General features: G+C 47.3%; 13 non-coding genes across 13 annotated transcripts; all 13 read right to left on the bottom strand.

Moving 5' to 3' along the window:
• Positions 1–1,121: 1,121 nt before the first annotated feature.
• On the bottom strand, positions 1,122–1,194 carry TRNAV-CAC (transfer RNA valine (anticodon CAC)). The gene has a single exon. It is a non-coding gene; the product is annotated as a tRNA-Val (tRNA).
• Positions 1,195–1,614: 420 nt separating this feature from the next.
• TRNAP-UGG (transfer RNA proline (anticodon UGG)) lies at positions 1,615–1,686 on the bottom strand. The gene has a single exon. It is a non-coding gene; the product is annotated as a tRNA-Pro (tRNA).
• Positions 1,687–2,997: 1,311 nt separating this feature from the next.
• TRNAV-CAC (transfer RNA valine (anticodon CAC)) lies at positions 2,998–3,069 on the bottom strand. Its single transcript has one exon. It is a non-coding gene; the product is annotated as a tRNA-Val (tRNA).
• Positions 3,070–4,872: 1,803 nt separating this feature from the next.
• Positions 4,873–4,945, bottom strand: TRNAV-CAC (transfer RNA valine (anticodon CAC)). The gene has a single exon. It is a non-coding gene; the product is annotated as a tRNA-Val (tRNA).
• Positions 4,946–5,365: 420 nt separating this feature from the next.
• On the bottom strand, positions 5,366–5,437 carry TRNAP-UGG (transfer RNA proline (anticodon UGG)). Its single transcript has one exon. It is a non-coding gene; the product is annotated as a tRNA-Pro (tRNA).
• A 1,311-nt stretch (positions 5,438–6,748) lies between these two features.
• On the bottom strand, positions 6,749–6,820 carry TRNAV-CAC (transfer RNA valine (anticodon CAC)). The gene has a single exon. It is a non-coding gene; the product is annotated as a tRNA-Val (tRNA).
• Positions 6,821–7,240: 420 nt separating this feature from the next.
• TRNAP-UGG (transfer RNA proline (anticodon UGG)) lies at positions 7,241–7,312 on the bottom strand. The gene has a single exon. It is a non-coding gene; the product is annotated as a tRNA-Pro (tRNA).
• Positions 7,313–8,623: 1,311 nt separating this feature from the next.
• TRNAV-CAC (transfer RNA valine (anticodon CAC)) lies at positions 8,624–8,695 on the bottom strand. Its single transcript has one exon. It is a non-coding gene; the product is annotated as a tRNA-Val (tRNA).
• Positions 8,696–9,115: 420 nt separating this feature from the next.
• TRNAP-UGG (transfer RNA proline (anticodon UGG)) lies at positions 9,116–9,187 on the bottom strand. The gene has a single exon. It is a non-coding gene; the product is annotated as a tRNA-Pro (tRNA).
• Positions 9,188–10,486: 1,299 nt separating this feature from the next.
• TRNAV-CAC (transfer RNA valine (anticodon CAC)) lies at positions 10,487–10,559 on the bottom strand. The gene has a single exon. It is a non-coding gene; the product is annotated as a tRNA-Val (tRNA).
• A 420-nt stretch (positions 10,560–10,979) lies between these two features.
• Positions 10,980–11,051, bottom strand: TRNAP-UGG (transfer RNA proline (anticodon UGG)). Its single transcript has one exon. It is a non-coding gene; the product is annotated as a tRNA-Pro (tRNA).
• A 1,311-nt stretch (positions 11,052–12,362) lies between these two features.
• On the bottom strand, positions 12,363–12,435 carry TRNAV-CAC (transfer RNA valine (anticodon CAC)). The gene has a single exon. It is a non-coding gene; the product is annotated as a tRNA-Val (tRNA).
• A 420-nt stretch (positions 12,436–12,855) lies between these two features.
• TRNAP-UGG (transfer RNA proline (anticodon UGG)) lies at positions 12,856–12,927 on the bottom strand. Its single transcript has one exon. It is a non-coding gene; the product is annotated as a tRNA-Pro (tRNA).
• Between the last annotated feature and the right edge of the window lie 12 nt (positions 12,928–12,939).

The following is a 12,939-nucleotide window of genomic DNA, read 5'->3' as shown; positions in this document are numbered from 1 at the left end:
GGCCCATTGACATCAGGGTGGAAGGTGCTTGCGATACACTGTTCCTTCCTTCCTTCCTTCCTTTATTCCTCTTATGCTGTTTATGTAATAAGAGGGGACGGTACACAGAAGAGAGAAAGTGGCCCAACACACTAGACTAGCAGTCTTCTGATCAATCTGCAGCTGGCAAGGTGGGGGAGAGCCTTTATTTTGCACCTGCTGGGATCTGCATTGGCAGAAGCTCTGAGGGCTGGGCCTTTCCTTTTGCCTGTAAAAACAAAAAGCAGCCCTCCTCCCTCCAGCCCTGAGAGCATTGGCGTGACACTGGAAAAAGCAGCATCTCCCCTTTGGTAAAGATGACCATTGCACAGCTGCTCACTCAGAGCTCGATCGTGCTCGATCAGGCGAGATATATTTAGGTCACCAGCAAAGTCTGTTCTCTTTTCTTGCGTAGGGTGAGCATTCACAGAGCCCAGCTTCGTTGACAAGAGTGCAAAAGGTGTATACTAAAAGCTTTCTGCTTTACTTGAGCGCCATGGCCGTTATTATATTTTGGCTGCTCCAAGCAATCTCTGTCCAGCCGATACAAATTTCCAGCTCAAATTTTCCCAGCACTCAAAAAGTCCCTCCTCCCGCCAGCTCTGCTTTCAGGAAGTTCAGCAGAAGCAGTCCAACTTCTGTTCCCACTTCAGAGGAAAAGCTTTCTCGGGCCAGAGAAAGCCAGGGAATCACTGTACCGGCAAGTGCATTTCTTACAACTGGTAATCCCTCAGAACACAGAAATGAAGAAGCTGTATATGAAAATGTATTATTTCTTTGGTACACTAACCTATGTAACTAATATGGACCATTTCAGAGGACGGAGCGGACCCAACTGTGATCCCAGAGACCCAAATACCCAGCAGTAGGGAAAATAAATCCTCTCTGTGCTCTGCAACATTACATACACAAAATGCAAGCGCGTGCATTTTTTTATTGGCCCCATATACAGAATACATGTGAGGATGCTTGCCTTCCCAGTGTATTTCTCAAGCTCTTGAGAGCATATGCTATTTCCATGGGAACGCAAATAAGTTCATACTTTACATTTGTGTGTGACAAAAGGGGAAAAAATCTATTTTGTGTAAAATGCCAGCAGAGAGTGTTCCTGCCCGGTCTCGAACCGGGGACCTTTCGCGTGTGAGGCGAACGTGATAACCACTACACTACAGAAACAGCTGCTTGCTCACCTTTGTAGGGACTGGGAGAACAGGTGCAAAGGGCAGTGCAAGTGGACCTGCTTAAAGACTAATCAAATGCCTTGCGCCTGAAGCTCACACAATCCAGCCTAAAACATACGTCCTATCAAGCATGCGCACATATACAAGTATGCCAGCTGAGGGCCTATGCAGCGTACAGAGGGAAGGACATATTTCCACTTTGAGATCGGACGGCCAAAACTCACAAGCAAATCAAGGAATGTTACTGAGAGCTAACAGAGAACACAAAGTGCTTGTCGCAAGGACATGGCACGCAAAGAGGTTCAGGAAGTGAATTGTTCATCGACTACTGCTTACCGAGAAAACCAGAGAGTCTGTCCAATGAAAATAACATTGAAAAAACAAAAAAAAGGAGCTCAAGTTAACCACCTTGATTGGGCTCGTCCGGGATTTGAACCCGGGACCTCTCGCACCCAAAGCGAGAATCATACCCCTAGACCAACGAGCCACGGTCCTTTGAGCATTTGACGGAATTGTCCTCAGCGTTTGCACCCCCCTTAGGATTCGAGGCCAAGAATGCCTATTCCTGAAGTTTGTTCCTGCCGCTGAAAGCCTTGTCGGTGTATGAGCCAAATGAATGCCCCAGTCGGCACGCTCTGACTGTCTTCACAGGTCTCCTCCTCATCCCGAAGGTTGGTGGCCCATTGACATCAGGGTGGAAGGTGCTTGCGATACACTGTTCCTTCCTTCCTTCCTTCCTTTATTCCTCTTATGCTGTTTATGTAATAAGAGGGGACGATACACAGAAGAGAGAAAGTGGCCCAACACACTAGACTAGCAGTCTTCTGATCAATCTGCAGCTGGCAAGGTGGGGGAGAGCCTTTATTTTGCACCTGCTGGGATCTGCATTGGCAGAAGCTCTGAGGGCTGGGCCTTTCCTTTTGCCTGTAAAAACAAAAAGCAGCCCTCCTCCCTCCAGCCCTGAGAGCATGGGCGTGACACTGGAAAAAGCAGCATCTCCCCTTTGGTAAAGATGACCATTGCACAGCTGCTCACTCAGAGCTCGATCGTGCTCGATCAGGCGAGATATATTTAGGTCACCAGCAAAGTCTGTTCTCTTTTCTTGCGTAGGGTGAGCATTCACAGAGCCCAGCTTCGTTGACAAGAGTGCAAAAGGTGTATACTAAAAGCTTTCTGCTTTACTTGAGCGCCATGGCCGTTATTATATTTTGGCTGCTCCAAGCAATCTCTGTCCAGCCGATGCAAATTTCCAGCTCAAATTTTCCCAGCACTCAAAAAGTCCCTCCTCCCGCCAGCTCTGCTTTCAGGAAGTTCAGCAGAAGCAGTCCAACTTCTGTTCCCACTTCAGAGGAAAAGCTTTCTCGGGCCAGAGAAAGCCAGGGAATCACTGTACCGGCAAGTGCATTTCTTACAACTGGTAATCCCTCAGAACACAGAAATGAAGAAGCTGTATATGAAAATGTATTATTTCTTTGGTACACTAACCTATGTAACTAATATGGACCATTTCAGAGGACGGAGCGGACCCAACTGTGATCCCAGAGACCCAAATACCCAGCAGTAGGGAAAATAAATCCTCTCTGTGCTCTGCAACATTACATACACAAAATGCAAGCGTGTGCATTTTTTTATTGGCCCCATATACAGAATACATGTGAGGATGCTTGCCTTCCCAGTGTATTTCTCAAGCTCTTGAGAGCATATGCTATTTCCATGGGAACGCAAATAAGTTCATACTTTACATTTGTGTGTGACAAAAGGGGAAAAAAACTATTTTGTGTAAAATGCCAGCAGAGAGTGTTTCTGCCCGGTCTCGAACCGGGACCTTTCGCGTGTGAGGCGAACGTGATAACCACTACACTACAGAAACAGCGGCTTGCTCACCTTTGTAGGGACTGGGAGAACAGGTGCAAAGGGCAGTGCAAGTGGACCTGCTTAAAGACTAATCAAATGCCTTGCGCCTGAAGCTCACACAATCCAGCCTAAAACATACGTCCTATCAAGCATGCGCACATATACAAGTATGCCAGCTGAGGGCCTATGCAGCGTACAGAGGGAAGGACATATTTCCACTTTGAGATCGGACGGCCAAAACTCACAAGCAAATCAAGGAATGTTACTGAGAGCTAACAGAGAACACAAAGTGCTTGTCGCAAGGACATGGCACGCAAAGAGGTTCAGGAAGTGAATTGTTCATCGACTACTGCTTACCGAGAAAACCAGAGAGTCTGTCCAATGAAAATAACATTGAAAAAACAAAAAAAAGGAGCTCAAGTTAACCACCTTGATTGGGCTAGTCCGGGATTTGAACCCAGGACCTCTCACACCCAAAGCGAGAATCATACCCCTAGACCAACGAGCCACGGTCCTTTGAGCATTTGACGGAATTGTCCTCAGCGTTTGCACCCCCCTTAGGATTCGAGGCCAAGAATGCCTATTCCTGAAGTTTGTTCCTGCCGCTGAAAGCCTTGTCGGTGTATGAGCCAAATGAATGCCCCAGTCGGCACGCTCTGACTGTCTTCACAGGTCTCCTCCTCATCCCGAAGGTTGGTGGCCCATTGACATCAGGGTGGAAGGTGCTTGCGATACACTGTTCCTTCCTTCCTTCCTTCCTTTATTCCTCTTATGCTGTTTATGTAATAAGAGGGGACGATACACAGAAGAGAGAAAGTGGCCCAACACACTAGACTAGCAGTCTTCTGATCAATCTGCAGCTGGCAAGGTGGGGGAGAGCCTTTATTTTGCACCTGCTGGGATCTGCATTGGCAGAAGCTCTGAGGGCTGGGCCTTTCCTTTTGCCTGTAAAAACAAAAAGCAGCCCTCCTCCCTCCAGCCCTGAGAGCATGGGCGTGACACTGGAAAAAGCAGCATCTCCCCTTTGGTAAAGATGACCATTGCACAGCTGCTCACTCAGAGCTCGATCGTGCTCGATCAGGCGAGATATATTTAGGTCACCAGCAAAGTCTGTTCTCTTTTCTTGCGTAGGGTGAGCATTCACAGAGCCCAGCTTCGTTGACAAGAGTGCAAAAGGTGTATACTAAAAGCTTTCTGCTTTACTTGAGCGCCATGGCCGTTATTATATTTTGGCTGCTCCAAGCAATCTCTGTCCAGCCGATGCAAATTTCCAGCTCAAATTTTCCCAGCACTCAAAAAGTCCCTCCTCCCGCCAGCTCTGCTTTCAGGAAGTTCAGCAGAAGCAGTCCAACTTCTGTTCCCACTTCAGAGGAAAAGCTTTCTCGGGCCAGAGAAAGCCAGGGAATCACTGTACCGGCAAGTGCATTTCTTACAACTGGTAATCCCTCAGAACACAGAAATGAAGAAGCTGTATATGAAAATGTATTATTTCTTTGGTACACTAACCTATGTAACTAATATGGACCATTTCAGAGGACGGAGCGGACCCAACTGTGATCCCAGAGACCCAAATACCCAGCAGTAGGGAAAATAAATCCTCTCTGTGCTCTGCAACATTACATACACAAAATGCAAGCGCGTGCATTTTTTTATTGGCCCCATATACAGAATACATGTGAGGATGCTTGCCTTCCCAGTGTATTTCTCAAGCTCTTGAGAGCATATGCTATTTCCATGGGAACGCAAATAAGTTCATACTTTACATTTGTGTGTGACAAAAGGGGAAAAAAACTATTTTGTGTAAAATGCCAGCAGAGAGTGTTTCTGCCCGGTCTCGAACCGGGGACCTTTCGCGTGTGAGGCGAACGTGATAACCACTACACTACAGAAACAGCTGCTTGCTCACCTTTGTAGGGACTGGGAGAACAGGTGCAAAGGGCAGTGCAAGTGGACCTGCTTAAAGACTAATCAAATGCCTTGCGCCTGAAGCTCACACAATCCAGCCTAAAACATACGTCCTATCAAGCATGCGCACATATACAAGTATGCCAGCTGAGGGCCTATGCAGCGTACAGAGGGAAGGACATATTTCCACTTTGAGATCGGACGGCCAAAACTCACAAGCAAATCAAGGAATGTTACTGAGAGCTAACAGAGAACACAAAGTGCTTGTCGCAAGGACATGGCACGCAAAGAGGTTCAGGAAGTGAATTGTTCATCGACTACTGCTTACCGAGAAAACCAGAGAGTCTGTCCAATGAAAATAACATTGAAAAAACAAAAAAAAGGAGCTCAAGTTAACCACCTTGATTGGGCTCGTCCGGGATTTGAACCCGGGACCTCTCGCACCCAAAGCGAGAATCATACCCCTAGACCAACGAGCCACGGTCCTTTGAGCATTTGACGGAATTGTCCTCAGCGTTTGCACCCCCCTTAGGATTCGAGGCCAAGAATGCCTATTCCTGAAGTTTGTTCCTGCCGCTGAAAGCCTTGTCGGTGTATGAGCCAAATGAATGCCCCAGTCGGCACGCTCTGACTGTCTTCACAGGTCTCCTCCTCATCCCGAAGGTTGGTGGCCCATTGACATCAGGGTGGAAGGTGCTTGCGATACACTGTTCCTTCCTTCCTTCCTTCCTTTATTCCTCTTATGCTGTTTATGTAATAAGAGGGGACGATACACAGAAGAGAGAAAGTGGCCCAACACACTAGACTAGCAGTCTTCTGATCAATCTGCAGCTGGCAAGGTGGGGGAGAGCCTTTATTTTGCACCTGCTGGGATCTGCATTGGCAGAAGCTCTGAGGGCTGGGCCTTTCCTTTTGCCTGTAAAAACAAAAAGCAGCCCTCCTCCCTCCAGCCCTGAGAGCATGGGCGTGACACTGGAAAAAGCAGCATCTCCCCTTTGGTAAAGATGACCATTGCACAGCTGCTCACTCAGAGCTCGATCGTGCTCGATCAGGCGAGATATATTTAGGTCACCAGCAAAGTCTGTTCACTTTTCTTGCGTAGGGTGAGCATTCACAGAGCCCAGCTTCGTTGACAAGAGTGCAAAAGGTGTATACTAAAAGCTTTCTGCTTTACTTGAGCGCCATGGCCGTTATTATATTTTGGCTGCTCCAAGCAATCTCTGTCCAGCCGATGCAAATTTCCAGCTCAAATTTTCCCAGCACTCAAAAAGTCCCTCCTCCCGCCAGCTCTGCTTTCAGGAAGTTCAGCAGAAGCAGTCCAACTTCTGTTCCCACTTCAGAGGAAAAGCTTTCTCGGGCCAGAGAAAGCCAGGGAATCACTGTACCGGCAAGTGCATTTCTTACAACTGGTAATCCCTCAGAACACAGAAATGAAGAAGCTGTATATGAAAATGTATTATTTCTTTGGTACACTAACCTATGTAACTAATATGGACCATTTCAGAGGACGGAGCTGACCCAACTGTGATCCCAGAGACCCAAATACCCAGCAGTAGGGAAAATAAATCCTCTCTGTGCTCTGCAACATTACATACACAAAATGCAAGCGCGTGCATTTTTTTATTGGCCCCATATACAGAATACATGTGAGGATGCTTGCCTTCCCAGTGTATTTCTCAAGCTCTTGAGAGCATATGCTATTTCCATGGGAACGCAAATAAGTTCATACTTTACATTTGTGTGTGACAAAAGGGGAAAAAAACTATTTTGTGTAAAATGCCAGCAGAGAGTGTTTCTGCCCGGTCTCGAACCGGGACCTTTCGCGTGTGAGGCGAACGTGATAACCACTACACTACAGAAACAGCTGCTTGCTCACCTTTGTAGGGACTGGGAGAACAGGTGCAAAGGGCAGTGCAAGTGGACCTGCTTAAAGACTAATCAAATGCCTTGCGCCTGAAGCTCACACAATCCAGCCTAAAACATAGGTCCTATCAAGCATGCGCACATATACAAGTATGCCAGCTGAGGGCCTATGCAGCGTACAGAGGGAAGGACATATTTCCACTTTGAGATCGGACGGCCAAAACTCACAAGCAAATCAAGGAATGTTACTGAGAGCTAACAGAGAACACAAAGTGCTTGTCGCAAGGACATGGCACGCAAAGAGGTTCAGGAAGTGAATTGTTCATCGACTACTGCTTACCGAGAAAACCAGAGAGTCTGTCCAATGAAAATAACATTGAAAAAACAAAAAAAAGGAGCTCAAGTTAACCACCTTGATTGGGCTCGTCCGGGATTTGAACCCGGGACCTCTCACACCCAAAGCGAGAATCATACCCCTAGACCAACGAGCCACGGTCCTTTGAGCATTTGACGGAATTGTCCTCAGCGTTTGCACCCCCCTTAGGATTCGAGGCCAAGAATGCCTATTCCTGAAGTTTGTTCCTGCCGCTGAAAGCCTTGTTGGTGTATGAGCCAAATGAATGCCCCAGTCGGCACGCTCTGACTGTCTTCACAGGTCTCCTCCTCATCCCGAAGGTTGGTGGCCCATTGACATCAGGGTGGAAGGTGCTTGCGATACACTGTTCCTTCCTTCCTTCCTTCCTTTATTCCTCTTATGCTGTTTATGTAATAAGAGGGGACGATACACAGAAGAGAGAAAGTGGCCCAACACACTAGACTAGCAGTCTTCTGATCAATCTGCAGCTGGCAAGGTGGGGGAGAGCCTTTATTTTGCACCTGCTGGGATCTGCATTGGCAGAAGCTCTGAGGGCTGGGCATTTCCTTTTGCCTGTAAAAACAAAAAGCAGCCCTCCTCCCTCCAGCCCTGAGAGCATGGGCGTGACACTGGAAAAAGCAGCATCTCCCCTTTGGTAAAGATGACCATTGCACAGCTGCTCACTCAGAGCTCGATCGTGCTCGATCAGGCGAGATATATTTAGGTCACCAGCAAAGTCTGTTCTCTTTTCTTGCGTAGGGTGAGCATTCACAGAGCCCAGCTTCGTTGACAAGAGTGCAAAAGGTGTATACTAAAAGCTTTCTGCTTTACTTGAGCGCCATGGCCGTTATTATATTTTGGCTGCTCCAAGCAATCTCTGTCCAGCCGATGCAAATTTCCAGCTCAAATTTTCCCAGCACTCAAAAAGTCCCTCCTCCCGCCAGCTCTGCTTTCAGGAAGTTCAGCAGAAGCAGTCCAACTTCTGTTCCCACTTCAGAGGAAAAGCTTTCTCGGGCCAGAGAAAGCCAGGGAATCACTGTACCGGCAAGTGCATTTCTTACAACTGGTAATCCCTCAGAACACAGAAATGAAGAAGCTGTATATGAAAATGTATTATTTCTTTGGTACACTAACCTATGTAACTAATATGGACCATTTCAGAGGACGGAGCTGACCCAACTGTGATCCCAGAGACCCAAATACCCAGCAGTAGGGAAAATAAATCCTCTCTGTGCTCTGCAACATTACATACACAAAATGCAAGCGCGTGCATTTTTTTATTGGCCCCATATACAGAATACATGTGAGGATGCTTGCCTTCCCAGTGTATTTCTCAAGCTCTTGAGAGCATATGCTATTTCCATGGGAACGCAAATAAGTTCATACTTTACATTTGTGTGTGACAAAAGGGGAAAAAAACTATTTTGTGTAAAATGCCAGCAGAGAGTGTTTCTGCCCGGTCTCGAACCGGGACCTTTCGCGTGTGAGGCGAACGTGATAACCACTACACTACAGAAACAGCTGCTTGCTCACCTTTGTAGGGACTGGGAGAACAGGTGCAAAGGGCAGTGCAAGTGGACCTGCTTAAAGACTAATCAAATGCCTTGCGCCTGAAGCTCACACAATCCAGCCTAAAACATACGTCCTATCAAGCATGCGCACATATACAAGTATGCCAGCTGAGGGCCTATGCAGCGTACAGAGGGAAGGACATATTTCCACTTTGAGATCGGACGGCCAAAACTCACAAGCAAATCAAGGAATGTTACTGAGAGCTAACAGAGAACACAAAGTGCTTGTCGCAAGGACATGGCACGCAAAGAGGTTCAGGAAGTGAATTGTTCATCGACTACTGCTTACCGAGAAAACCAGAGAGTCTGTCCAATGAAAATAACATTGAAAAAACAAAAAAAAGGAGCTCAAGTTAACCACCTTGATTGGGCTCGTCCGGGATTTGAACCCGGGACCTCTCGCACCCAAAGCGAGAATCATACCCCTAGACCAACGAGCCACGGTCCTTTGAGCATTTGACGGAATTGTCCTCAGCGTTTGCACCCCCCTTAGGATTCGAGGCCAAGAATGCCTATTCCTGAAGTTTGTTCCTGCCGCTGAAAGCCTTGTCGGTGTATGAGCCAAATGAATGCCCCAGTCGGCACGCTCTGACTGTCTTCACAGGTCTCCTCCTTGGTGGCCCATTGACATCAGGGTGGAAGGTGCTTGCGATACACTGTTCCTTCCTTCCTTCCTTCCTTTATTCCTCTTATGCTGTTTATGTAATAAGAGGGGACGATACACAGAAGAGAGAAAGTGGCCCAACACACTAGACTAGCAGTCTTCTGATCAATCTGCAGCTGGCAAGGTGGGGGAGAGCCTTTATTTTGCACCTGCTGGGATCTGCATTGGCAGAAGCTCTGAGGGCTGGGCCTTTCCTTTTGCCTGTAAAAACAAAAAGCAGCCCTCCTCCCTCCAGCCCTGAGAGCATGGGCGTGACACTGGAAAAAGCAGCATCTCCCCTTTGGTAAAGATGACCATTGCACAGCTGCTCACTCAGAGCTCGATCGTGCTCGATCAGGCGAGATATATTTAGGTCACCAGCAAAGTCTGTTCTCTTTTCTTGCGTAGGGTGAGCATTCACAGAGCCCAGCTTCGTTGACAAGAGTGCAAAAGGTGTATACTAAAAGCTTTCTGCTTTACTTGAGAGCCATGGCCGTTATTATATTTTGGCTGCTCCAAGCAATCTCTGTCCAGCCGATGCAAATTTCCAGCTCAAATTTTCCCAGCACTCAAAAAGTCCCTCCTCCCGCCAGCTCTGCTTTCAGGAAGTTCAGCAGAAGCAGTCCAACTTCTGTTCCCACTTCAGAGGAAAAGCTTTCTCGGGCCAGAGAAAGCCAGGGAATCACTGTACCGGCAAGTGCATTTCTTACAACTGGTAATCCCTCAGAACACAGAAATGAAGAAGCTGTATATGAAAATGTATTATTTCTTTGGTACACTAACCTATGTAACTAATATGGACCATTTCAGAGGACGGAGCGGACCCAACTGTGATCCCAGAGACCCAAATACCCAGCAGTAGGGAAAATAAATCCTCTCTGTGCTCTGCAACATTACATACACAAAATGCAAGCGCGTGCATTTTTTTATTGGCCCCATATACAGAATACATGTGAGGATGCTTGCCTTCCCAGTGTATTTCTCAAGCTCTTGAGAGCATATGCTATTTCCATGGGAACGCAAATAAGTTCATACTTTACATTTGTGTGTGACAAAAGGGGAAAAAAACTATTTTGTGTAAAATGCCAGCAGAGAGTGTTTCTGCCCGGTCTCGAACCGGGGACCTTTCGCGTGTGAGGCGAACGTGATAACCACTACACTACAGAAACAGCTGCTTGCTCACCTTTGTAGGGACTGGGAGAACAGGTGCAAAGGGCAGTGCAAGTGGACCTGCTTAAAGACTAATCAAATGCCTTGCGCCTGAAGCTCACACAATCCAGCCTAAAACATACGTCCTATCAAGCATGCGCACATATACAAGTATGCCAGCTGAGGGCCTATGCAGCGTACAGAGGGAAGGACATATTTCCACTTTGAGATCGGACGGCCAAAACTCACAAGCAAATCAAGGAATGTTACTGAGAGCTAACAGAGAACACAAAGTGCTTGTCGCAAGGACATGGCACGCAAAGAGGTTCAGGAAGTGAATTGTTCATCGACTACTGCTTACCGAGAAAACCAGAGAGTCTGTCCAATGAAAATAACATTGAAAAAACAAAAAAAAGGAGCTCAAGTTAACCACCTTGATTGGGCTCGTCCGGGATTTGAACCCGGGACCTCTCGCACCCAAAGCGAGAATCATACCCCTAGACCAACGAGCCACGGTCCTTTGAGCATTTGACGGAATTGTCCTCAGCGTTTGCACCCCCCTTAGGATTCGAGGCCAAGAATGCCTATTCCTGAAGTTTGTTCCTGCCGCTGAAAGCCTTGTCGGTGTATGAGCCAAATGAATGCCCCAGTCGGCACGCTCTGACTGTCTTCACAGGTCTCCTCCTCATCCCGAAGGTTGGTGGCCCATTGACATCAGGGTGGAAGGTGCTTGCGATACACTGTTCCTTCCTTCCTTCCTTCCTTTATTCCTCTTATGCTGTTTATGTAATAAGAGGGGACGATACACAGAAGAGAGAAAGTGGCCCAACACACTAGACTAGCAGTCTTCTGATCAATCTGCAGCTGGCAAGGTGGGGGAGAGCCTTTATTTTGCACCTGCTGGGATCTGCATTGGCAGAAGCTCTGAGGGCTGGGCCTTTCCTTTTGCCTGTAAAAACAAAAAGCAGCCCTCCTCCCTCCAGCCCTGAGAGCATGGGCATGACACTGGAAAAAGCAGCATCTCCCCTTTGGTAAAGATGACCATTGCAAAGCTGCTCACTCAGAGCTCGATCGTGCTCGATCAGGCGAGATATATTTAGGTCACCAGCAAAGTCTGTTCTCTTTTCTTGCGTAGGGTGAGCATTCACAGAGCCCAGCTTCGTTGACAAGAGTGCAAAAGGTGTATACTAAAAGCTTTCTGCTTTACTTGAGCGCCATGGCCGTTATTATATTTTGGCTGCTCCAAGCAATCTCTGTCCAGCCGATGCAAATTTCCAGCTCAAATTTTCCCAGCACTCAAAAAGTCCCTCCTCCCGCCAGCTCTGCTTTCAGGAAGTTCAGCAGAAGCAGTCCAACTTCTGTTCCCACTTCAGAGGAAAAGCTTTCTCGGGCCAGAGAAAGCCAGGGAATCACTGTACCGGCAAGTGCATTTCTTACAACTGGTAATCCCTCAGAACACAGAAATGAAGAAGCTGTATATGAAAATGTATTATTTCTTTGGTACACTAACCTATGTAGCTAATATGGACCATTTCAGAGGACGGAGCGGACCCAACTGTGATCCCAGAGACCCAAATACCCAGCAGTAGGGAAAATAAATCCTCTCTGTGCTCTGCAACATTACATACACAAAATGCAAGCGCGTGCATTTTTTTATTGGCCCCATATACAGAATACATGTGAGGATGCTTGCCTTCCCAGTGTATTTCTCAAGCTCTTGAGAGCATATGCTATTTCCATGGGAACGCAAATAAGTTCATACTTTACATTTGTGTGTGACAAAAGGGGAAAAAAACTATTTTGTGTAAAATGCCAGCAGAGAGTGTTTCTGCCCGGTCTCGAACCGGGGACCTTTCGCGTGTGAGGCGAACGTGATAACCACTACACTACAGAAACAGCTGCTTGCTCACCTTTGTAGGGACTGGGAGAACAGGTGCAAAGGGCAGTGCAAGTGGACCTGCTTAAAGACTAATCAAATGCCTTGCGCCTGAAGCTCACACAATCCAGCCTAAAACATACGTCCTATCAAGCATGCGCACATATACAAGTATGCCAGCTGAGGGCCTATGCAGCGTACAGAGGGAAGGACATATTTCCACTTTGAGATCGGACGGCCAAAACTCACAAGCAAATCAAGGAATGTTACTGAGAGCTAACAGAGAACACAAAGTGCTTGTCGCAAGGACATGGCACGCAAAGAGGTTCAGGAAGTGAATTGTTCATCGACTACTGCTTACCGAGAAAACCAGAGAGTCTGTCCAATGAAAATAACATTGAAAAAACAAAAAAAAGGAGCTCAAGTTAACCACCTTGATTGGGCTCGTCCGGGATTTGAACCCAGGACCTCTCGCACCCAAAGCGAGAATCATACCCCTAGACCAACGAGCCACGGTCCTTTGA

This window comes from Ambystoma mexicanum, chromosome 2q (genome assembly GCF_040938575.1).
Source record: "Ambystoma mexicanum isolate Mex_15411 chromosome 2q, UKY_AmexF1_1, whole genome shotgun sequence".
NCBI lineage: Eukaryota > Metazoa > Chordata > Amphibia > Caudata > Ambystomatidae > Ambystoma > Ambystoma mexicanum.
The sequence above is the reverse complement of the archived record's forward strand: the minus strand, read 5'-3'. Positions and strand labels throughout refer to the sequence as shown.